The following is a 25,231-nucleotide window of genomic DNA, read 5'->3' on the forward strand; positions in this document are numbered from 1 at the left end:
GAGGAACAAGGTTAGAAGATGCAAAAATCAGAAGCTTGTGGTGAGAATTCAGTACATCACTCACATGCAGAAAGCACCTTCAAATGTCAGTAATTCCATCTGCTCAAGAAAAATGATGACTGAATTCTAAGTAAAGCAATTTAATATGAAATCTTTGTGTTCTCTTTTCAAATACGGCAAACAGATTCTGGAAGGAAATGTATAAGGCACATGTCCTGAGTTCCAGTGTCAGTTGATCCTTCTGCCTACATGTGTACACTGGTCTGCAGCCCTACTAGAGGCCCTGTAAAAGTGGAGAAATGCCACTGTGGGAGATATTAGGGACAAAGAAACCTCTTTGAAGTGAGGACCTCAGGAAAACAATGTGCTGCTTCTGGGCAGACAGTGGGTACTGAAGAACCTCTCTAGACAAGTCTCCTCTGTGTCATCCCTCCATTGACTCTATTACCTCTCTCAACATCCCTGATCTAAGCATTGGATTAGAGAGGAAATTGTTACCCTTGAAGATGTGCTAATCAGGGTTATAGGAGGGGGCTTAGCCAAGGTATCCCAGCCAGTGAGTGGAAGATCTGCAGCTGGCTGGTGCTCTCTGCTACACCTGGATCCTACCACTTCACATGAATCTCCCCACACTTTATCACAGTCTTTGAGGTCAGCAGAACACCTACCATACTCTACCCTTCTAAGATCCCATGCAGCCTGATTTCCTGAGATCCTGCCCACTAAGTGGAAGGAGGCAAGATTCCTCCATGTCAGGTCCTAATTTGTATGATTTCTACAATTTACAGAAACCATCCATCCACTATTCAGAAGGCCATACTCCTAAGATCCTCTTCACAGCATCTTTTATTCTCACTTGTTCTAGTGACCAATGAGGAACATTTCTAGACCAACATACAATTCTCTGACCTTTTTTTTTTTTTTTTTTTTTATAACAACAGTCCTAGTGTGCCAGGTGGAGAGCTGTCTCAGGAACAAGCTGGAAAGTGTTCAGGACAAGTTCAGCATTGCTTCCACCATGAACACTCAGTCCATCATTTCTATGTTTAAATTGATACCCTGGATTTGCCATCTGATCACTCACAGTGGTTCCTCATTAATATCTGTGCCCATTGCCAACACTAATAGCCATCTCTCTTCTACCCACAGAAAGAGAAAAAGGATCAAAAAGCCCTGAATCACATTTTGGAAGATTTCGACACAGATAAAAATGGTCAGTTGAGCTTTAATGAATTTGTAGACCTGTTAAGAAAGGTATTGATAACGGACCATAAGAAGACCCACAAGAATATGTCCTCACATGACCATGGCCGAAGTCATGATCCCAGCTATGGGCCAAGCCTCAGAGAGGGTGACTGACCATGGCAACTGTCATAGCAAATAACCAGAAGGCCAAGCCACCTTGGACTTGCCCAAACCAAGCTAAGGAGAAGGTTGTGTCCCACGTCCTTGGTTGTGGAACTGTGGGATGGGAAACAATAAAGTCTGTCTCCATGCAAGTGCCTTCCATGATGCTTCTGTCTCCTAGACCTGTCCTTCCTGAGGCCTGAGCAGTGGACAGGCCTGCTCTAGCTTGCAACTCAAGCCCACCCTGCACTTCATCATAATGAAATGACTATCAGCAACTTCTCTGTCTGCTTTGAACTTCTAGGTGGAGTCACCTGTGACCATGTGCCCATCTTAGACTTATGCCCTACTGTACAAGAGGGAATTCCCATGTTTAGCCTATCAATGTGGTTCTTGTCACTGCAGAAACAAAAGCACTTTGTCTCTGCCTAACATGGCAGCCCTATGAAACTGCTCCTGGCTCTTCGTCACTGATCTCTGTCCACACATTCTCCTAAAAGAACCCTGTTTCTCTAAAGTTTTCCTGAAATGGACCCAGTGCAGTGCTATGTCTGGGAGTAATATTGGAACTCCAGCTTGGGAATGATAGAGTATGAGTGCCTAAAAACCCATTTCTGACTCGATAGTGCCTTTCAGTGTGAACTTACAATAAGTAGTTACCCTAGAATATGGTATCCTTATCTGTGAAGAAAAGTAGTGATGTTTTCCTTCCCATCAAAGCTGCAGAGCAGGGGATGGTGCTAATTGGGAAATACCAGTGAAGGTCATTGTGCAATATGGATCCTGAAGTTTCTCAGAGGAGGCTGGAATTGTTATGCATCCTTCTGTGCTTCCTTTAAGGAGTTCCTTGAGTGAAAGACCCTTGAGTGAATGGCTCCCTTTTGTGCCCACTAATCGCCACTGCAGACCTCTGGATATTGGTGGTATTAAAGAATAGAGGTGTGCGTGTGTGGGGTGCTGGAGAGATGGCTTAGAGGTTAAGAGTACTGGAAGAGTTCTTCCAGCGGTCCTGAGTTCAATTCTCAGCAACCACATGGTGGCTCACAACCATCTACAATGAGAGATCTGGTGCCTTCTTCTGGCCTGTAGGCTGAACACTCACTCTATACATAACAAATAAATATATCTTTTAAAAAATTCTGTAAAAAAAAAAACAAAAAAGAAGTATATTCTCCACCATGTTCACATTTTAACCTAGTGGGGTCTAGGCTTTGAAGAGAGAAGGCCTGTACACAACAAACAATCATGCCCACACACACCTGAGGACCCTGTGCTGCTGGCCCAGCCCATAGGTGAGGTCTTGGTTAGTTTGATCCACCTTTCCTAGCAGCTCCTTCCTTCAGCCTTAGATTCAGGTTCTATCTCTCCTCCAACAGGTGTCACCTCCTCCAGACTTTGTTCTTCTTGGTTTTAGAGGGTAGACTGTAAATGCAGCATTGAGGCTCTAGTTTCTCAGTAAGTTACAGACAACAGGGATTCCCAACTAAGATCGATGACCAAGATACAGGGCTTAAGGCTGACTCTGTGTAGAGCCACAAAAGGAACTCAGATAAACTAGGCCAGGGCTGACAGCACCTGGGAACCAGCCTGTGAAGAAGCCCAGGTTCCTTCTACCTGCTGAGGAACCATATCACCACATACTCCCTTTGCTCCTTCCAATTGCTGCCCTCAAGAAGCCCTGCCATCTGGGACTGGAGGGGTCAGTGGACTGTGTCCCTGACATCAGGAATGTCATGTCTGTGGAGATGGGTCTGCTCCACTTGTCTGAGGGCTATGGTGTTAGGTCACCCTCAACGACTGTCCCCATTGGCTTTGTACAGAGCTGAATTGATGGAAAGAAATAAAAGGTTATAATCATTTCCAGGAAATAGTTCATTAGAACTTCCTTAGAACCTCAGACCCTATTAGCCACCATGTTTATTCATGATCCTTATAATCCCAAATATTATATTGCTTCCTTGAACCCTCTTGACCTTTGGTTTAAGCCCTATATTAGTCAAGGTTCTCTAGAATAACAGAACTTAAAGAATGATTTTATATATATATATGTTTGTCCTGAGGTAAAATGTAGATGACCAAAAATATTTTAAACTACATTAAAAGAGCTAGTGGGACAAGCCTAAGTAAGAAAAAACTGAGAGGCAGCCTCCTGCCTATGAGACCTGAGCTCACTTACTGAAGCTGGGGAGCCACACAGTGTTTGGTGGAGTACAGCTTGCCCTGCATTTATAGGTGTAGGGCCCTGGCCCCTGATTTTGGGTAGCCATTGCCTTGCTTGTTGACCTTGACCAGATGTTCTCCCTATGCTGATTCCCTGCTGGTTTTCCTCTTCCTGAACACTCACTGGAGGTTCTTTGTTCCTGTATCCTGCATTTGGTGTAAACAGCTTAGATGCCAGTATGCAGAACATCCGAATTTCTGCCCTCCGGGGTTCTCCCATTGTTCTGTAAACCTGTATTTAAGACCTCCTCTCTCCTTCAATAAATGGTATTCGGCATTCTGCTGGGGCGAATGACCCGCTGTCTCTTGTTTCTGATTTTTTTGATCCACAGCCCCTCGCTCAGACATGGTGTACAGGTGTTGGTAGCGTGGGTGCTACTGCTACAATTGGAGGTTCCTCTGGGATCCAAGAAAGAAGGGATGTCACTGATGGACACCCAAAAGTAAGGCTGGCCAGCATTTTAAAGAAAAGAGAAGGTAAGTGTGAAATGAATTGTATGGGTGCAGCTAGCTCACAGTCAGTTAATTGGACTGCTGAAGCAGGAGGGCACCACAGTGAAGAAGGCAGGACAGCTAAAGATTTTAAATAAAAAAGGAAATCTTCCCAATAGAGAAGAGGGAAGGAAAGGAAATTTCCCGTTAGAAAAGGGAGAAAATTTTAATTAAGAAAAAAGGATTTTCCCTGAAAAATGGGGAAAATTTTTGAAACTAGGCCTAAAGACTTTTAGGGCCCTGTAGAGGAAGGATGAAGGAAAGAGAAAAGCCTCTTCTCAGTGGTGATGGAGGAAGAAAGGGCTCTTTCCAATATAAAAGTTTTCAGGATAGCTGAAATTCTGAGCTCTTTCTTCCTGCCAGAACAGAGTGGCAGCATCTGAGTTACAAAGGTCGGCAGGTGGGCCTCACTGCTGCTGGCAGAACAAGCAAGCAAGCACAGAGCTTAAAGTTTTGCTGTCTGTTTGTTTAATTTTGGTGTAAATGTTTTTTATTTTTCCCTCAGAGTGGGAACAATTCAATATTTAGGATCCCTTTGTGGGAAATGTTTTTCTGTTTTTTCTCTTCTGGTGGGAATGACTCATTATTAGGTAGTCCCTTCATGGGAGTAAGAGGAAGTTTAAATGGGAGTCTGGATGTGCAGGTCTGCGAGGGGCAGCCTGTGAAACAGCCAGCAGCATTGGGTGAGCAGGTACGTGCAGGCAGGAGACATAGCCTCCAGGCTGATGAGGGGAACAGACTCGTGGGCGGGCAAGCGAGCAGAGGCCAGGGGAGGGACAGGCACTAAAAGTTTAAATGGCCCAACTTCTGGTGAAAAATGGTTTCGGTCAGGACATGGAATGCTAAGTCAATGCTGTTTGAATTTCCAGGGATATTAATCATTCATTGTATAAAGGATGTTCTGTTCTTTTGATTCTCTTAATAAATGTTTGATTTTCATGGCAGATAAACTAAAGGAACAGAATTCATAATTTTGAACTATATATTAGGTATGCTCTTGTCTGTTGATCATTACTGAAAATTTGGCTCTGCTCTTTAAGTTGCTTTCTAGAAATTCTGGTTTAATTCTATTAAGTTACCTCTTCAAATCCTGTAGAGGTTATATTTAATGATTTTATAATTGGCATATGTAAAAAGGACAATAGAAATAGAAGCTGGTGATAGAATTGCTCAATTATTATTGCTTTCATATTTTAAATGCAAAATGGCTCCTATATGTAGAATGGAGGCTTTGGAAATACAGGAGAAAAGGTGATTTGACAAACAGTTAGCAATGACAAACAGCCTAAATTAAAAATAAAATTATATGGGATTGAGATTGAAAGATTATTGGATTCTGGTGCTAGATATATCCATAATTTCACAAGAATCCTGAGATCCCAACTGGCCTCTACAAGAAGTCAGGAAAACGGAGACTATTACAAGATCTTAGAGCTGTTAATAAAACCATGCTTTTCAGGCTGGAGAGATGGCTCAGAGGTTAAGAGCACTGACTGCTCTTCCAAAGGTCCTGAGTTCAATTCCAAGCAACCACATGGTGGCACACAACCATCTGCAATGAGATCTGGTGCCCTCTTCTGGCCTGCAGGGATGCATGCAGGCAGAATACTGTATACATGATAATAAAATAAAATAAAAAACCATGCTTTTCATGGAAGCAACACAGCCTGGTTTGTTTGCCCCTGTGGCAATTCTTAAGCATTGACATTTAATTGTGATTGACTTATATGGATGATATTTTATTGGCTGCTAAAGATTAAAAAAACTTGTTTTTGATGCCTTTTCTAAATTACAAGAGGTTCTTAGCCTGGCTAATTTACAAATAGCCCCAGAAAAGATACAGGTATCCTTTCCCTATCATTATTTAAGTCATGAATGTTTTGTTTTTCTCATTCACCTACTGGAGTGTTTTGGCAAATAGGTCCTATTCTATGGGTACATTCCCCAGCTTCTCCAGTGAAAAGCATTACTCCTTATCCTCAGGCTGTTGCTCAGATTATATTTAAAGGAATCACAATTAGTGTTCAAACTTTTGGTAGGAAACCAGATATTGTGGTGACCCCATACATCCAGTCTCAAATAGCATGGTTGCAAGCTAATGATAATGATTGGGCCATATTGACATGCTCCATGCAGCGTCAATTTGATACTCACTACCCCTCCAATGATATGTGTCAATTTTTAAAATTGCATCCTGTTATATTTCCCAAGATAGTACAGATGACTCCTATTCCTCAGGCCCGTGTGGTATTTACTGATGGCACTTCACATGGTTTTGCTGTGGTAGTTTCTGGTAACATAGTAAAGAGAATGAAAGTCCAGAGCACTTCTGCCCAGATGGTGGAGGTACAGGCACTGTTGCTTGCTTTACAGATGTTTTCTGATGAGCTTGTAAACATTTATACTGTTAGCCATCCAGATAGTTAAATCATGTCCTATTTATGTTGAATTTTTTACCTGTTCCTCATTTGGGAGTTAATTCCCAAGGACTTTTATCTAATCATGTGTGGCAGATGGATGTCACACATATGCCTTCCTTTGGAAAATTACAATATGTCCATGTGTCTTTTGGTACATATTCCTCCCTAATTTTTGCCTCTGCCCATTCAGGTGAAAAGGTTAAGGATGTAAAGAATCATTGTCTTCATGCTTTTGCTTATATGGGAGTGCCAAAGTGCATAAAGACTGATAATGGTCCCGCCTACAGCAGTATGGGATTTTCAAAATTCTGCCAAGATTTTTCTATAGTTAATAAGACTAGTATTCCCTATAATCCTCAAGGACAGGCTATAGTAGAACTCTGCCATCACACCTTAAAAACATATTTTGCTAAAGTAAAAAGGGGGGAGCTAGGGGCACATCACTCCTCTCCACATTCTATACTTTCCCTTGTTTTACATATTTAAATTTTTTTATTGGTGGATTCTGCTGGAGTATCCACTGCAGATAAGCACTGGAGGGCTCCTGTTGCAAATCATCCTCCGGTGTGATGGTACTGGCACACAGAGGGGACCCGATCAGGTGTTGGTGTAGGCCCAGGGTTCTGTTTGTGTCTTTCCTCAGGACAATGAGTTTCCTCTTTGGGTTCCTGAGTGCTGTGTGCTCCCTGTGGCTGCTGCTGAATCCCAACATGGCAGAGACTTATTGGGCCTTTGTGAAAAACTCTCCCCTTCTGATGCCAATGGGGATTGAGAGCCCAATACGGCTAGCCTTGGCAAGCAGTAACGTAAGCCTAGGAACTGTAGGCATGTGGTTGTATTCTTCAGAAGGTAATGTATGGTAAATGCTCTTTCAAGTATGTTTGAGAATGTGTCACCCAGACACCTGTGAGATTAAGGATAACCCTGAAGGTCACTGACCTCCATTTGTTAACAGTAGCATGCCAGCTTAGCCTTTTCATTTTCACAATTCTCTTCAAGCTGGTGTGGTACCTACTTTTCAGGAGTGGCTCTGTGCAACATTTATTGGCCTCTTGAAATTCATCTAGCCCCTTTTTGAAGATACCTTAAAATTTGTGAGCCTGAATGTAGCCATTATGAGACCATTAGTTCTGCTCCTTGTGTGCTGTCTGTTTTTCCTTTGTGTTTCTTAGTTTGTTCTTTTACAGAGCTGCCAGCTTAAGCCTTGCTGGGATCAAGAAAAATGGGCCTTGGTGGTTCATGTTCCTGGAGTTGTATCCATGCCAGTAAGACACAGATGGTGCTCACATGCTCCAGAAGAGAATTTGACATCGCTGCTGCCGTTGTTGCTGTTATAGTGGTGGCGGCCACTGTTGCTACTGTTTCTGGGATTGCTATTTCATAATTGGTTACTACAGCTAGCACAGTAGAGACCCTGGCAGCAAAAGTAGCTACTATAGTTAATTATTCTTTCATTTTATTAGACATGATAAATTTAATTCAGCAGTTATATACATTTCAATTGGCTTTGAAAGCTATAAAAATTATAAAGCTTAAGTTCCACTTGCTTTTGGGATACCATCTTACAAGGACTCCAATTTTCAGTAAGGCTCGTTAAGGAAGGGAACGGCTCAATTGACTCTAGCCTACTGGTTATGGGTAGGTTAGGACTTCTTTTGGTCTTTTCTGTGTTGGATGCACAGATTGAAAGCCCAGCCCCACTTTGAGATCTTTAGCAGCAGTTAACTCTGCAGCTCACAAGGTTGAGCCTGTATGATAATGAGTATTCAGAGATGGGTAATACCTGGGGGCACTCACCAACCTAAGGCAGAAAGCCTGTGTGGCCTGGGCAAGTGTCTCTACAATGGGTAACATGACCTGCTGAGGTCCAATGCAGCCTAAGTCAGAAGCTCATTTTTTTTAGTAAAAAGGGGGAATCTGTAGGGACCTGGCCCCCCATTTTGGGTAGCTGTTACCTTGCTTGCTGACCTTGACCAGATGTCCTCCTTATGCTGATTCCCTGCCTGTTTCCTTTTTCCTGAATGCTCATTGGAGGTTCTTTGTTCCTGTATCCTGCATTTGGTGTAAACAACTTAGATGCAAGAATGTAGAACATCTGTCTTCCAGGGTTCTCCCATTGTTCTGTAAGCCTGTATTTAAGGCCTCCTCCCTCCTTCATTAAATGGCATTTGGAATTCTGCTGGGGTGAATGGCCCTCTGTATCTTGTCTCAGTTTTTTGAACCACAGCCCCTTGCTTGGACATGGTGAATGGGTGGTGGTAGCGTGGGTGCTACGGCTACATATAGGTAGCCACTGGCTGACACATGTCTCCCCCACTGCAGGAAAGAATGCATCACAGATGAATAGTATGGTATTCCTGCAAGGGTTGTGAGTGGTTGAGGTAGGCTAGGAAGTATTCACATACCATATTCTAGGGTAACTACTTATTGTAAGTTCACACTGAAAGGCACTATCGAGTCAGAAATGGGTTTTTAGGCACTCATACGCCATCATTCCCAAGCTGGAATTCCAATATTACTCCCAGACATAGCACTGCGCTGGGTCCATTTCAGGAAAACTTTAGAGAAACAGGGTTCTTTTAGGAGAATATGTGGACAGAGATCAGTGACGAAGAGCCAGGAGCAGTTTCATAGGGTTGCCATGTTGAGGGGAGACAAACTGCTCTTGTTTCTGCAGTGACAAGGTCCACATTGATAGGCTAAACATGGGAATTCCCTCTTGTACAGTAGGGCATAAGTCTAAGATGGGCACATGGTCACAGGTGACTCCACCTAGAAGTTCAAAGCAGACAGAGAAGTTGCTGATAGTCATTTCATTATGATGAAGTGCAGGGTGGGCTTGAGTTGCAAGCTAGAGCAGGCCTGTCCACTGCTCAGGCCTCAGGAAGGACAGGTCTAGGAGACAGAAGCATCATGGAAGGCACTTGCATGGAGACAGACTTTATTGTTCCCCATCCCACAGTTCCACAACCAAGGACGTGGGACACAACCTTCTCCTTAGCTTGGTTTGGGCAAGTCCAAGGTGGCTTGGCCATCTGGTTATTTGCTATGACAGTTGCCATGGTCACCCTCTCTGAGGCTTGGCCCATAGCTGGGATCATGACTTCAGCCATGGTCATGTGAGGACATATTCTTGTGGGTCTTCTTATGGTCCGTTATCAATACCTTACTTAACAGGTCTACAAATTCATCAAAGCACAACTGACCATCTTTATCTGTGTCGAAATCTTCCAAAATGTGATTCAGGGCATTTTGATCCTTTTTCTTTTTGTGGGTAGAAGAGAGATGGCTATTAGTGTTGGCAATGGGGCACAGATATTAACAAGGGGCCATTGTGAGTGATCAGATAGCAAATCCAGGGTATCAATTTAAACATAGAAATGATGGACTGAGTGTTTATGGTGGAGGCAATGATGAGTTTGTCCTGAACACTTTCCAGTTTGTTCCTGAGACAGCTCTCCATCTGGCACACTAGGACTGTTGTTAAAAAAAAAAAAAAAAGGTCAGAGAATTGTATGTTGGTCTAGAAATGTTCCTCATTGTTCTCTAGAACAAGTGAGAATAACAACTGCTGTGAAGAGGGCCTTAGAAGTCTGGTCTTCTGAATAGTGGATGGATGGTTTCTGTAAATTGTAGAAATCATACAAATTAAGATCCGACTCTGCCAAATCTGTGCCTCCCTTCACTTAGTGGGCAGGCACTCAGGAAATCAGGCTGCATGGAATCTTAGAAGGGGAGAGCATGGTAGGTGCTCTGCTGACCTCAAAGACTGTGATAAAGTGTGGGGAGATTCATGTGAAGTGGTAGGATCCAGGTGTAGCAGAGAGCACCAGCCAGCTGCAGATCTTCCACTCACTGGCTGGGATACCTTGGCTAAGCCCCCTCCTTTAACCTTGATTAGCACATCTTCAAGGGTAACAATTTCCTCTCTAATCCAATGCTTAGATCAAGGATGTTGAGAGAGGTGATAGAGTCAATGGAGGGATAACACAGAAGGGAGACTTGTCTAGAGAGGTTCTTCTGTACCCCCTGTCAGGTGAGGAGGGAATCACCAACCAATGAGAGATGGAGAAGTGACTATACTCTGAGCAGCTGGGCTGGGGAAGCACAGGGTCTTTAAGTATTTCTGAACAGGATTCTGTTTGTTCTCCACATGATTTCTTGCCTCAGGGTATAGACTCTATCAGGTTAAAATGCAAGCACAGTGGGGAAATCTCCTGGTATACTTTCTCTTTAAGCTGTATTCCAAAGAACAAAAATTTTCTTTTCATTTTTCTGAAATGTGTGCTAGCACTCCTTTGCCTCCTTCCCTGAGCTGCTGGTTTAGGACTTTCTACTACACAACTTCACAGCTGATGATGTGGTTAGCAGCACAGGAAGTTCATAGTTCATACTGACCACGAATAAGTAGTTTACTTCTGATTGTGTAAGCTGACGAGATTTCTAGATCTAGGGAGCTGGAATGTTCTGTGCTTTATCACTAGGTTCCATGTCGGGAATCTCTGTCACTAGAAACTAAGCCAGAATTAGGGTTCTTGGTAGAGGATCTGGAGTTTGTTAGATCTAGTATGTAGGAGGGATAGTCTGTCCATAGACAATGGGGGAATATCCTGGATGCAATTCAAACTTTTGGATATATATTCCCATAGATCACTTTGAGGCTTAATGAAAGGTATTAGGAATCCTCACAAAAGACTTGGAAACAGGATGTGACCAGTGAGTGGAAAAGCTGATTGTTACCACATTTTTATTAGAGAACAGGTAAACTCAGTATTCTTCAGGGGAGCTGAGTTGGATGTGTCATATACATCTGACAGAAATACAGTGAAGGGAAGGAAGCCCAATATGCTTCTAATTGTCACTCAGTCTGTCTGAGTTTAAGTACTCTCAGCTATGAAAGTGAGGCTCAGGAGGTTTTCTTCCAGGAATTGCATGAGACTAACCATAAAATTATACTACTAGAAATGAGAATGTCAATAGAGTTTGTCCACAACTATTTCATATGGACTTCAGAAACTGTACGATGTCAACTGTGGAAGGACTACCCCCAGGCCAGAGTGCCTACAAGGGACCAAGTGTACCTTCTGGTTGTAGATTGTTGTTGTGGGGAAGGCTTGCTAGACATGGGCATCACCTTTTTCACATTTCTAGAGCTCCTGAGATGTGTAGGTGACCCTGAGATTTTTGAGCGAGGTGATGGCCCTTGGGAGCAGACAGGGTGCCATGCTGTCCTGGGTGCCTTTTTTACAGAGTGAGCAGGGTTCTGTTGTCAGTGCCCACCTGCATTGCTAATCCTACTCCCTGTCAGTGTCCTGGGACCACATGAAGATGCTGCCCAGGCTTCTTGTCCTAACTGCTCTGGGCTTTCCAGTATGAGGATAAGTTTGCTGTTCTGTTACCAGAAATTCTTTGTTCAGAGACAAGTGCCCTGAAGTTCACTGATAGACAGGCTTCCAGTGTCCTCTTTGCTAGTGGTTGGAGAAGCTTTGCTATTTGGGGGCATAGCTCTGGAGTAGACAAATCACTATTCAAATTGGATCCTATCTGTGTCTGTCAAACTCTACATATCAGTACTGCCTTAGTACTGTTTCATTGCTGTGGCAAGACACCATGACCATGGAAATCTGATAAATGAAAGCATTAGTTGGGGGTTGCTTTCAGAGGTTTATAACCATCCTTGGTGGGAACACAGCAACACACAGGCAGACATGGTCTTGGAGCAATAGCCAAGAGTTCTACATTCGGATCCATGGGTGACAGGAAGAATGACACTGAGCCTGGCTTGACTCAATCCAAGTGACATATTTCCTCCCAGGAGGCTGCACCTACTCCAACATGGCCCCACCTCTTGATTCTTCTTAAGTATTGCTACTCCGTGATGACTAAGCATTCAAGTACAGGAGCCTATGGGGGCCATTCTTATTCAAACCACCACAAATACTTTAAGGTTTGTTTCATTTGTAGAAGACAAAGCTAGCCTTCCTTTAGAATTCGTTTATTACTTAAACTGGATGCTACCTCAGTTACCATTCTCACTGCTATGACAAACTTTTGAATGAGGATCTTAAGGAAGGATTTTTTTGTGTGTGCCTCATATTTCCAGGGAGCAGTCTATGATGACAAGCAGGCCACCCTGCCAGGAGCATGAGGCAGTCAGTGACTTTGTTCCTAGTCAGGAAGCAGAGATGAAGGCATGCTAATGATCAGATAGATTTTTGTCTTTTTTCCAGGCTTTTTGCCTAGCACAGGAACAGGCTCCCCAATTTAGAGTTAGTCTTCTCGCTACAATCCGGATTATCTCCCATAGACTTGGGTGTGTAGGGATTCTAAATTAAGTTAAATTGAAATATATATATCATATATACCAAATGCAAAATGTTTAGAATAGTATTTTATAATAAGTATCAGCTGAAATGTAGTTCTGTTTTAATTATTTCCACATTTTAACATCCTAATTATCTGAATTATAGTTAAACTCAGTGCATGGGTCATGTTTATAAATAAATGCCTATTCCCCCAAAGCCAGGCTGCCTTTACAGGAACGTAATAAGTTATGTCAGTTCATTCAGTGATTATATATATAACGAATGCTCAGTGAATACAGTCTCTTAAATTAAATGGACTTGAGCTTCATAATTCCTTTTACAAAATGCTTTTACTTTTAAACTATGTGTAGCTGTGTCTATGGGTATGTGCATGTGAGAGCAGGTACCCTACATGCCAGAAACATCTAATTCCCTATAGCTGAGGTTACAGTAGTGTAAGCTCACTGATGCAGATGCTGGGAACCATACTTGGTATCTTGAACCCTCTGTAAGAGCAGTCTGTGCTCTTAACCATGGGGACTTTTCTCCAGCCCTTTGAGTCTCATATCTCTTAAACACTCTGTGTGTTTTCATGTTCTCTGACATACATAATTACAGCTTGAAGAGGAGACAATACTTAGCTGATCTCTGCCCTGTGCCCTTTAGACAGTCATGTTAATGGGATTTTATGGAATTATTTATTTGTTTGTTTGTTTGTTTATTTATTTATTTATTTATTTGGTTTTTCGAGACAGGGTTTCTCTGTGTAGCTTTGCGCCTTTCCTGGAACTCACTCTGGAGACCAGGCTGGCCTCGAACTCACAGAGATCCACCTGGCTCTGCCTCCCAAGTGCTGGGATTAAAGGCGTGCGCCACCACTGCCCAGCGATTTTATGGAATTAGTATTGGGGAAATGCACAGGTCAGGGAAGGCATCACTGATCCTTTCACTTGTGAGTGGCTTTATGGAGCCTGATGAAGTGACTTGTCCAAGTGAGGCAGGGAGTTGGGATCAACCCTCAGCCCTGTGGCCTGGTTTTGCTTTGCACTAATGAGGCTCATTTGCCATTGGCTCTGGATCAATGGCTTTGGCTCTGAGGCTGTGATTTTGAGCTACACCTCATCTTCTTCAGGATCATCACCTAGCCTGTGTTCCTCTCATACTTCAGGCATGACATCTGAGGAGATATATGGGCTCCTGTCCTCAGCAATCTCTTCTACTGCCATGTACACCTAAGCTTCAGTTTCAGGGACATATGTGTTCAAAGGACAGAATCCTAATATCTAGCATATTACCCTCCATGATTTTGTCATACAGACAAGGCAACTGACCCCAAGGAGAAAGTGTCTTTCTCAAGTTTATCTAAAATGTCTGAGAAGCTGAAAAGTATGCTGGATTTAAACTCAAGGTTGAGAGCCAGGAAGCCTGACTAGAATAATATCCAACTGCTATAATATGGATCCTGTTAGAGAAATTGGTTCTGTACTCTAAGCCACAGTGAGTTCATGTTTCTGTTTCAAGAACTTTCTGTTGCACAAGTACATGCTTAATACATGTATTGAATGTTTGCTCAAGAGTATGAATACCATATCAGAATGTGGTACTATGATGTGACCAAGGACCTATTAGTAAGTATTTAGGTGATTTAGGAGAGGTTGTAATGCTTGGCTCTATATCTTCATGGAAGCTATAGTGATCATTGAGAGTGCATTGGATTATAGTAGGGAAAATGTAGGAGGCTGAGACCAGAGATGTCTGTGGTTCTCCTCTATCGATTGCTAGAGAACATGTGAGGACTTGAAAATCCAAGGGTCGATGGGCTCTGTGGGGGCTATGAGTGGCTGTTGTCACTGATCATAATTGGGAGATGTTCTCCTAGGACCAGCACCGGTGTTCATTTGCAGGGCCATTCCTCAATTATAGTGAGATTAAACACAAGCCAGAGGCATCTTTGCAAATCTTCAGAATCTGTTTGCTGCATGTCACAGCTCATTCTCAGTTGTCAAAATGGTTGGTATTTTGTGGATTTTCTAGAGGTTGTTTGGCCTTATAGGTCTGGGCTAGGAGTATAGGAGAAGGTGGAATCAGGACACTTACCTGAAGAGACTCCCATGTACTGTTCTGAGTCCTTCAGCATTGGAGTGCTCTTTGCCTAAGGAGAGAAAAAAATGACTGGAAATCTTGGAGGATATTAAGAAGAGAGAAAACCCAGGGAGAATAGACAAATGCATATCCACCAAATCAACTCCCATGTGAGGATGGAGACATCCTGTTCTTCAGAGAGCTTCTGGGCTTCTGAAGAGAAAGGGAACCCTCTAGTGTCTACATTCCTGTGAGGGCCTATCATACTTGCTCTGGGTGAGACTGCATCTGGAAAAGAGACACTTGCATCATATATTCAGGAAGCTTCTTGATGGTTCTGTGGCCTCTGGTAGTGGGGCATCATGAGACTTCCTTCAGTGAGTCTCCTGTTTGAGATGAAAGGCAAGCAAAAACTCAATGCCAATTACAATGGGAGAAGCAGAGCCTTGGGCCTGTTTTATACCATTCAATGAACTCTCACACAACACTCCTAAAATAGTATTCCCAAATGAGTGAAGGAAAAGTCCACACACCATTAGCACTCTGGTGAGGCCAACTGTGGCCTAGTTTATAAGTGAGAGCTTGCCATGAAGTAATAGCAAATGATTATTGTAGAATGTTTGTTTATGTAAAGATGGGTTTTATTTGTTTAACTATGTAAAGATGTGTTGCATTTGTTTATGTTGCAGAATACTTGTTTAACCATGTGATGTGTTGCTGTTTTACCTTGCCTGCCTAAGTTACCTGATTGATTTAATAAAAAGCTGAACAGCCAGTAGCAAGGGAGGAGGTATATGTGGGGCTTCTGGGCAGGGAAAGTAAGTTGTAGAAGGAATTTAGTCTAGGAGAAGAAAGATTTCAGGGAGATACCAGGGAGACACAGCGGCCAGCCATTCAGACACAGACGAAGCAGGAGAGTAGGATATATAGAATGAAAAATAAGGTGAAACACCCTGAGGCAAAATGTAGATGAATAGAAATAGGTTAAATGAAGTTAAAAGAACTAGTGGGACAAGTCTAAACTAAGGCTGAACATTCATAATTAATAATAAGTCTTTGTGTTATTGTTTGGGTGCTGATTGGTGACCCAAAGAAAATTCCATCTAAAAATGATTACTTGTAACCAGACCCAAAAGATCTTAGAGTTTTAGTCTGTCTACAACATAACTTCATGCAATGTGGCTTTTAATTAGGGGGTTGGTCAGGTACCTTACCCTCATACTCAAATGCCCTCTTAGAGGGCTTCTTGCATGGCTATCGAAAAGCCCCTCAGCTGCCTGCCCTGAGGAGATTTCTCCCAGAGTCCTGCAGAAGATGCTATGAATGTTGGGGAATATTAATCTGAGGGAATGCAAATGAATCTACTTACTTGAAACTCTTTAGTCCAGTCACTTTATTCTTCCAAGACAAAATTCTGTCTACACAGCAACCGTTCTGTTCTCACACTTAGCTCTTCTCCCCCTGTTCTCTCATAGTGCTATCTAAGTTCTTTCCACCTCATTCTCATCTTCACCTCCAGTCCTCTCTCCATCCTTGTTCTTTCCTTTCCTCTCCCTGTGACCCATCTCCACACACCTACAGTCAGCAATACTCTGGCCCTGCTGCTGTCTGGACTGCAGCGTAAGTCTGCTGGAGCTTGGAAACCTGCATCATAGTTTGAATCACCTGGTATGAAAAGGCCCTTCTGTTCTATGTAAGTTGCTTGAGGGAGGGGTGGTCTAGAGGTACCACTTAGGCTGTGATAGAAAGGGGAGGGGTGTCTAACTTAATTTGCACAAGAAGCAAAGGTTTGTACCTAACATCTACCTTGTCTGCCTGGCCTAGGTGGTATCTTTGCATGGATATTTACCTTAATTCAGGAGAACAGCAGGTGGTCTGGAATGCTCATTCCGTCTGTGGCTTGTCTTTGGATGTTTGAGAGGTAACTTAGATAAAACACAGACGTTCTTAGAAGAAGAATTAATTGGGAAACCTACCATAGTGCACAAGAAGATCATGGTATATAAAAGCTAATATCCCCAGGACTCCTTGAGGCCAGGCTTTTCCCCTGGAAGAGCCCTGCTTCCTCCAGGTATTGGCTTTTGCTATTGTCAGCTGAATTCCTGCTTCCTATTTCTATGACCCACAGCAACGCCCATTTTTTTGTTCAGAAAAAAAGCAAAAGGGAGAATATTTAATTCTCTCTAGGGCAGTGAATAAGGTGGATAAATATTAAGTTTGGGGATAACTGGAAAAAATAGGTAATGGTTATTTAATATTGATATTTAATCAATATTTGTACCAAATATGTATATTTATAATCAATAAATTATATTTGTGATCAGAAATCTATATAGATGGCAAGCTGAGAATTAGTTTTTTGTTTTTGTTTTTGTTTTTTTGTTTTTCGAGATAGAGTTTCTGTGTATAGCTTTGTGCCTGTCCTGGATCTCACTCTGTAGACCAGGCTGGCCTCGAACTCACAGAGATCCGCCTGCCTCTGCCTCCCGAGTGCTGGGATTAAAGGCGTGAGCCACCACCACCCAGTGAAAATTAGTTTAACCATCTACTAGGTTGTATATAATTAAATATTCAATAAATAAATAAAATAAAAGTTGTATATAATTAAAATATCTCTGTCCCAAAAGGGGAGCAGAGGAGTAACATAAAAATCTATCATTAGCTCATAAGGCATAACACAGTCAAATGTGTATGAATAATATGATTTTGAGTTATCAAAAAGAAATTTTTAGGTTGGAATATTAACTCTATTAATCTCTAATTTGTGGTATTAATTTGGTTAATGTGTATTTTATTGATTGATTGATTGATTGATAGATTGATTGATTTATTGATTTATTTTTGGTTTTTTGAGATAGGGTTTCTCTGTGTAGCTTTGTGCCTTTCCTGGAACTCACTTTGGAGACCAGGCTGGCCTCAAACTCACAGAGATCTGCCTGGCTCGGCCTCCTGAGTGCTGGGATTAAAGGCGTGTGACACCACTGCCTGGCTTATGTGTATTTTAAAGAAACATTGTTAGATAAAATTACCTGAGTTAGTCATGAGCATCTGTGGGACCAAGGCTGCAGATGAAGCTCACCTAATAATTCAAGTTTGTGATCAAGGCAATGTTATGTAGCTGAAAGTTTCCTGTGTGCCATTACATGCTGTTCCCTGGATGGCAGGCTGGTATCTCCTGACTCAGCCTTCCTCTTCCCAGAATTCTCCTCTCTTCCTATACTTCCTGCTTGGCTACTGGCCAATCCACATTTTATTTATCAACCAATTAGAGCAACACATATTCATAGCATACAGAAAGACATCCACAGCAACATTAAACCATTAGCTATGAGAGGACAGTAATAACCTGTGTCAGGGTATATGTATATAGAAAGACTTATATACAGACCAATGGTCAGAAGCACAGGAGGAGAATATCTGATAGTACATACATTTCAGAATCATGAGCAGAATTTATACAACTAATATTGAACATTTTTTAAAGGCAGTCCAGTCTCCGGGTAAGAAAGTTCTATGAACAAAATAGAAATGAGGAGGAGTGACTTTTGGGATGTAAAATTCGCTCACAGTTGCTTCATGCTGATATTATAGGGCAGAGTTGAGAGTTCAGAAGGCTGAAACACAGTGGAGATCTGGGGAAGGGCAGATTTTTTTCATGCATTGTCCATGCAGGCAGCAACTGGATTAGTCTGTGCTGAAAAGCAACCAGGAGAGTGTGGTAGGACTTTCTGGTCTGTGGGCTGGAGGGTGGGGCACAGGGCTGCCGCTAGACAATATACCAATGGTCAAAAGGATGACAACCTGTAACTCTTTAAATAATTAGAAATTCTGCTGGAATAAATACATATATTAATGGTAGATCATACAGTTAAGGAGTTTTAAAGAGGAAACATTTTCTCTTAGGTGTACATATGGAATATTAAATGTATGGTTTTAGCAGATAAGAGAAGGGAATACCAGGCCAGGGAGAGAGGGAAGGCTCACTCCCAGAAAAAAGAATTGTAGGTGGGATAATAAATTGTAGTCAGGTTGTATTCCTCCTGGTCCTTCTCAGCTTCTGGGCATTGGTGAATTTTGACCTTCTGAAGCTTACAAAAACCTTCTAACAAGACAAAATTTTTAGACATATTAGCAATATGATAACAGTGGTGATATTTTGTCAGAGCATAATTTTGAACCTTTGGAGTCTCAACAAAACTGCAGGATAGCAAGAGAATGAAATTTGAAATGTGTCATATATATCTATATCTCTATCTATCTATCTACCTATATATCTCTATATATCTCAAATCTTGTTTATCTTTTGATCAAATTAATAAAATACCTGTAGAACAGAATTATCATTTTCAATTCTATTTCTATAAGTTTTGACATCATTGATGAACAGAGTTTATCTAAAGGCCCTGGAATTGTATCAATTTATTCATAAAGCCAAGGCCCAATTATTAAGAATCTAGAGGTAAATAGCAGCCTGTAATCAGACTGGCAGCTAAGAGGCCTTTGTCCTACAGTGGTCTGGCCATGTGGTATGATCAAGCAATCCAGGATCCATAAAGGTGAGTAGTGTCCTGTGGAAACATGCAAGCATATCCTCTTCTTGATGTTATTAAAACATCAGGACCTTTGCAATTACCAGTGAAGATGTCCTGGAGGCTTGGGGTGGCTTTGTGGAGAAGTGTCTGAGGAAAAACTCATATAGTCTTCTGATATATTAATTATAAACAGAGCATGATTTAAAATATGATGGGAAGATGAGTATTTAAGATCTCCATTTTGCAACTTAGACATTTGGGTTTTTAAGTTATGATGAGCTCTTTCCACCATAATTTGACCTTGGAGGTAATAAGGAATGTCTGTGGAGTGGGAGATATGAAAAGTTAAGCATCAGTATTTAAGAGCTTTTAAAGTATATGTAGGGCCATTGTCTGTTTTAGAGATCCGAGTATTTCTAATATTGAAAAGCAGTGAAACAGATTCTGTAGTATATCTTTAAAGTCTTCTCCAGATCGGGCTATAGCAGAGAAGACATGAAAATAGGTGTCCATGCAGATGTGGACATATGCCAATTTTCCAAAGAAGAGAACATGAGTTACATCCATTTGCCATAAATCACAAGGATATAGGCCTGATGGGTTAACTCCCACAGGGAGAGAATTTGTAGTTATTGGACAGACATTATAATTGTGCACAATGGATCTGACAGTGTCTCAAGAAATTTGAAATTAAAGGCGAAGTGCTAGCCATATGATTCCCTTCATGAATGGGATCTGGAAGCATTGTATGCACATGAGCATAACCAATAAAGAAAAAATGAATTCTAGATTGAATTAATTCCTGCAATTTTGAAAGCAAGTTTCGGACTCTTAAAAGTCATCAATAATTGCCAGACGGTGGTGGCGCACACCTTTAATCCCAGCACTCAGGAGGCAGAGGCAGGTGGGTCTCTATGAGTTTGAGGCCAGCCTGGGCTACAGAGTGAGTTCCAGGAAAGGCACAAAGCTACACAGAGAAACCCTGTCTTGAAAAACAAAAACAAAAACAAAAACAAAATCATCAATAATTAATGCAGCTTGGCCTTAAGCAGAGCCATCGGTAAATATTAAAGTTGCTGGAGGGGGCATTGTGTCTGATGTAGTTTTATAGGGAAAAAGAAAATGACAGGATGTAAGCATATGAATTTTAACAGATAGTGGTCAGACAATTCATATGAAATAGTGCTAGTGTATCCTATCTGAGCTACTTGCCAATTGTCAGACTCATAAGACAAGCTATTATGCTATTCAGCTGCATAAGGAAGATTATCATATGAATATCCTGCCCAAATAATTTCCTCTTTTTTTCTTGGTCCATTTTCTTAGGCAAAATAACTAGACTCCATGGTTTATTGTAATATATACAAAGGAGTCTTTTAGAATTAAGTCCCTCTTCTAAGTGCCAAGGAGGCTTTTGTTAGTTTTTAAGCAGTGCTAGGAACACGTCCCGAACATGACAAGACCACAAAAGAGTTTTATTAAAGAGGATAGAGGTGACAGGCCTGTGTGAAACACACGTGGGTGAGGAGATAAGGGGGGCTCATGCAAGATGGCACTGACTTTTTAAAGGTTGGGCCGAGCATGCGTACAGGAACTCCTGTGGGTACTCCATGCATGCGCGTAGATTACATGGCTGCGCGCGTGCTTTACGCGACCACGGAAAGCCACAGAGTCCTGGTCCCACAAGATGTCTGACCTGGAGATGGCTATTCTGAACCGGAAATAGGCGGTCCGCCGGGCAAGCCCAACCATGTGGACCTGTAATTCTCTATCAGCTTTAGCCTTAGGGGTTAATTTTTATGGTGATTTTGGATTAGGGTCACCATGAAGAATGTCAAATAGGAGACTGAGTACAACCCTGAGTGTGTCCAAATAGGTATGTATCCAGTGTCCAAATAGGAATATACCCAGAGATATCCTCAAGCAGCTTTTGAAAATCATTTAAAGTTTTAAACAGTCCATTCTCAATTGAAAAGGTTGTGGAGAAACAAAATCCATGTGAATAACACGTCCCAAATATGAGAAAGGAGGCTGAATTTGGGTGTTTTTAGGGGTCACTTGAAGATCATATAAAGTCAATTGTTGGACCAGAAATTGTAAAGTCTCTTGCAAATAGGCTCTGTCAGCATGAGAACTGTTGGGAACCAAAAATGGGATGGCTGCGCCTTGACTTTTCTTGCTTGGATGATCTGGCATAACTGCACCCATTGATTTGCAAAACAATCATTCCCAGAAAAACCACAAAGTGTACTTTTAGATTAACTTCCTAGAGTATGTTTGATTGATCAGTTGTTCAAGCACTGGACCAAAGAGACCTCTACCTCTCCCTAACCCTTTTCTAATTGATCGATCGGTTGCTTAAGCACTGGACCAAAGAGACCTCGTCCTGAACCCTTTTCTAACAAATTTTTCATCTCCCTCCCTTCCCCTCATATCCACCAGTATATAAACTTGCTTCATTTTGCAATAAATGAGACCTTGACGTGACTCAGACTGACTCTGTCTTTATTTTTTGGGGCCTGGTCTCCTTCCTCTCTCGCCCCCATTGGTCTTTCAGGTGGTGCCTCCTCGGGTCTGACCTAGTAACCTGGCCTGCAGGACGGGTCAGAGAACCTCTAATAGGGTCTCTGAAAATTTGGAGAAGGCAAGCTAAAAGTAAAACACTGACAATCTTTAGGGTGAAGAGGTATGGTAAAGAATCAGTCTTGTAAATCTATGACTACTATATTTTGGTCATAGGATGGCTGTAGGAGATGCAAGCCAGGCTGTAAAGTTCCCATGGGCTCCAATGAACTTTATTTAATTTTTTAATACCTTGTAACAGCCTCCATTTGCCTAATTTTTTTCTTAGTAACAAATATTGGGGGTGATTCAAGGGCTGGTGGGGGCTTTATAAGACCTATTTTTAATTTTTTTCCTCCACCAGACAGGTAGAAGCTTCAATTCTCTCAGCATGCAAAGGCCATTGTTTAACCCAGATAGGAACATCAAACTTCCATGAAATGGGGCAGCAGTGAGGGGAATAGTGATTCTCAGGATAAATTTTGATACCCTAGGCCATGCGATGTCTCCCTAATAACAGCGGTAGGGTGCCTTCCACAGCACTTTGGTAGTGTGTTTTAAGTATTTGGGCATACTTATAGTTGTGGATGGTCAGGTTATGATTTCCATTTAAGCTGTATAATTTTGATGTATAGAAATAATACTGGGATATTTTACATTACTCAGACTGACTTAGGATTCTCAGTCACAAAGACAGCCTTTTATACAAACAGCTAGTTTTGGACTTTAGAACAAATTCAAAACAGACTTAACTGCCCCTGCAGAAAATACAGCAAGACTAATTCCCAGATGTTGTTTAGTGCTAAATCAAGGCCAAGCTGTTTATACGGAGACATGGCTCCTTCCAGTAGCTCTCTTTCTGCACGTACCCTGACTGCTCAAGGTCCAACCGATTGTTTACTGCCTGGGATTCCTCACCAATGTACACCTAGGTGCATGGGTCAATGTGACATTACTAGCCTAAGAAAAACTATGTGACTTGTGTTGTGAGAATGGGTAGGGCCCTGAACATGTAACTTATAATTGTCCAGAGTTTGGCTGTGAAAGAGCAGGAGCAGCAGCTGTGTGGAGAGAGACAGCTGTGTACAGCTGTGTAAGAGTCAGTGTAAAGTGTGAGTGAAGAGTGTGTGTGTGTGTGTGTGTGTGTGTGTGTGTGTGTGTGTGTGCGCGCGCGCGCTGAGTGAGAGATGAAGAAGAAGAAGCAGGAGGGAAGTATGAGGAACTGAGTGGGTGAAGGAATGAGTGAGTAAAGAGTGAGAGAAGAAGCGAAAGGAAGTATGTGTGTGTGAGTGAGTGTGTGAGAGAGAGCTGTGTGAAAGAGCTGCTGCTGTGTAGAGGAGCTGTGCCTGGGTACTGTGGAAAGTGCTGTGTGGTGAGAGATCAGTGCAAATGAGGTGTTTAGCTGTGGCTGTGTGGAGATTTGTAACTGGGTGGAGGCAAGGAAGATGAAGCTGTGTAGAAGAGATGCAGAAGAGAAGTGTATGTAAAAGAAAGACGTGTAGCCATGTGAAAAAATGGATGTATGTAAAGACATGTGGCAGTATACGGCAGTGTGGAGATATGTAGCTGAGTGGAGACAGAAAGAGTCAGAGACCATTTTTAAGATGAAGTAAAAAAGAAAGTTATCATCAGAAAGTGTGCGTGTTTCTTTATTATTTACCTCTCAGATAGACAAGTCTAGCCTTCAGATATAAGAATTGTTCCTAAGCCCTTGCAGCATTCACGGATTCTCTTGCATTACCCTGGTGGTAGATGGAAGATAGCCCCCCAAGCTACCAATACTTTACATGACCCATCTCTTTTCCTGCAAAGGACTTGTTTTTATCATTTTTTTTTATGACTGAATAAAACTCTACTATGTGTATTGGACATTGAACAGACGAATCCTTATCCATTCATCTGTGGGCAGGCACCTAAGTTGATTGCATATCTTAGAAACTGTAAATACCTGACTTTAAATTATGTTATAAAGCCATGTAACAAAGCAGCATTAAGCTGGCAAAACAGATATGCAGGTCAATGAGACAGAATAGAAGATCCAGGCATGAAGCCATGCAGCTACATCATCCAAATTAACATTTTTTTAGATTTTATTTATTCTTATTCTATGTGCATGGGTGTTTTGCTTGGATATCTATCTGTGCAGGAAGGATGTGTATTCAGTGCTCACAGAGACAAAAAGGAGGCTTTGGATCCCCTGGAATTAGAGTGACAGATGATTGTTAGCTACCACTTAGGTGGTAAGAATTGAATCCAAGTTTTCTGGAAGAGTAGCCAGTGCTCTTAATCATTGAGCCATCTCCCAGCCTCACATGTCTGTTTTTTGGCAAATTTCCAAAAATACTGATAGGGAAAAGCAGCCTCTTTGACAAACCGTGCCAGGAAAACTGGGTATCTACATGTAGAGGGATGGAATTAGATGCATATTTCTCATCCTGCTCAAAATCAATACAATGGATTAGAGACCTTAACTAAAACCTCAACTTCCAAAACTGCTAAAGGAAAAGATTAGGAAACTCTTTGAGGTATAAGGATGGGTAAGGAGACTGTGACTAGAACATTAGTAACTCAATAAATAAGGTCAAGAACTGGCAAATGAGACCTCATGAATTTAAACAAAAAATCTATACATCACAGTAAGAAGTTAACTGGATGAAGAGACTGCATGCACAATAGGAGAAAATCGTTCTTGGACAGGTTAGCAATATCTAGAATATAAAAGATCAAAACATCACCAATAACAAAAGAAACAGTCCAATGAGAAAACAGACTAAGGAGTAGAATAGAATGTTCTCAAAGGAGAAAGAAAATAAATATTTTTTAAAGTTCTTAACTTCCTTGGCCATCAGGAAAATGGAAATTGGATTTACTTTGGCATCTCATCCCCAGTCCTTTCATAATGGCTATCATTAAGAAGACAAAAGACAATAAAAGCTGGCAGGGTGAGGAGAGGAGACTCCTTATTCACTGTGGGAAAGGGTGTACACTGGAATAGCAAGTATGGGGAAGCAAGCGTAGAACTACCATAGGACCCAGATACATCACCCCTGGGCATAAACCCAAAAGATTCCCATGCTATTAGAGGGATACCTGCACATCTGTGCTTACTGCTACTGTGTTCATAATAGCAAGGGAATGAAATCAGACTAAAGTCATCAACTGCTGAATGAATAATGAAAATCAGCTACATATACAAAATGGCATTTTATTCTGTCATAAGGACATTTCCTGTCATAAAGAAAGCAAATTATCAAATTTCCATGAAAAAATA

The 25,231-nt window shown here is 41.8% G+C and overlaps 1 protein-coding gene across 1 annotated transcript in view; it reads left to right on the forward strand.

The window, feature by feature from the left end:
• Positions 1 to 3,920: 3,920 nt before the first annotated feature.
• LOC118585919 (peptidoglycan recognition protein 3) overlaps positions 3,921 to 25,231 on the forward strand; it is a 42,813-nt gene continuing 21,502 nt past the window's right edge. Inside the window, exon 1 of the mRNA XM_036190917.1 lies at positions 3,921 to 4,044. The gene's annotated coding sequence lies outside the window, so the exon portion shown is untranslated. The remainder of the gene's footprint in view (positions 4,045 to 25,231) is intronic.

This window comes from Onychomys torridus, chromosome 6, assembly GCF_903995425.1.
Source record: "Onychomys torridus chromosome 6, mOncTor1.1, whole genome shotgun sequence".
Classification (NCBI taxonomy): domain Eukaryota; kingdom Metazoa; phylum Chordata; class Mammalia; order Rodentia; family Cricetidae; genus Onychomys; species Onychomys torridus.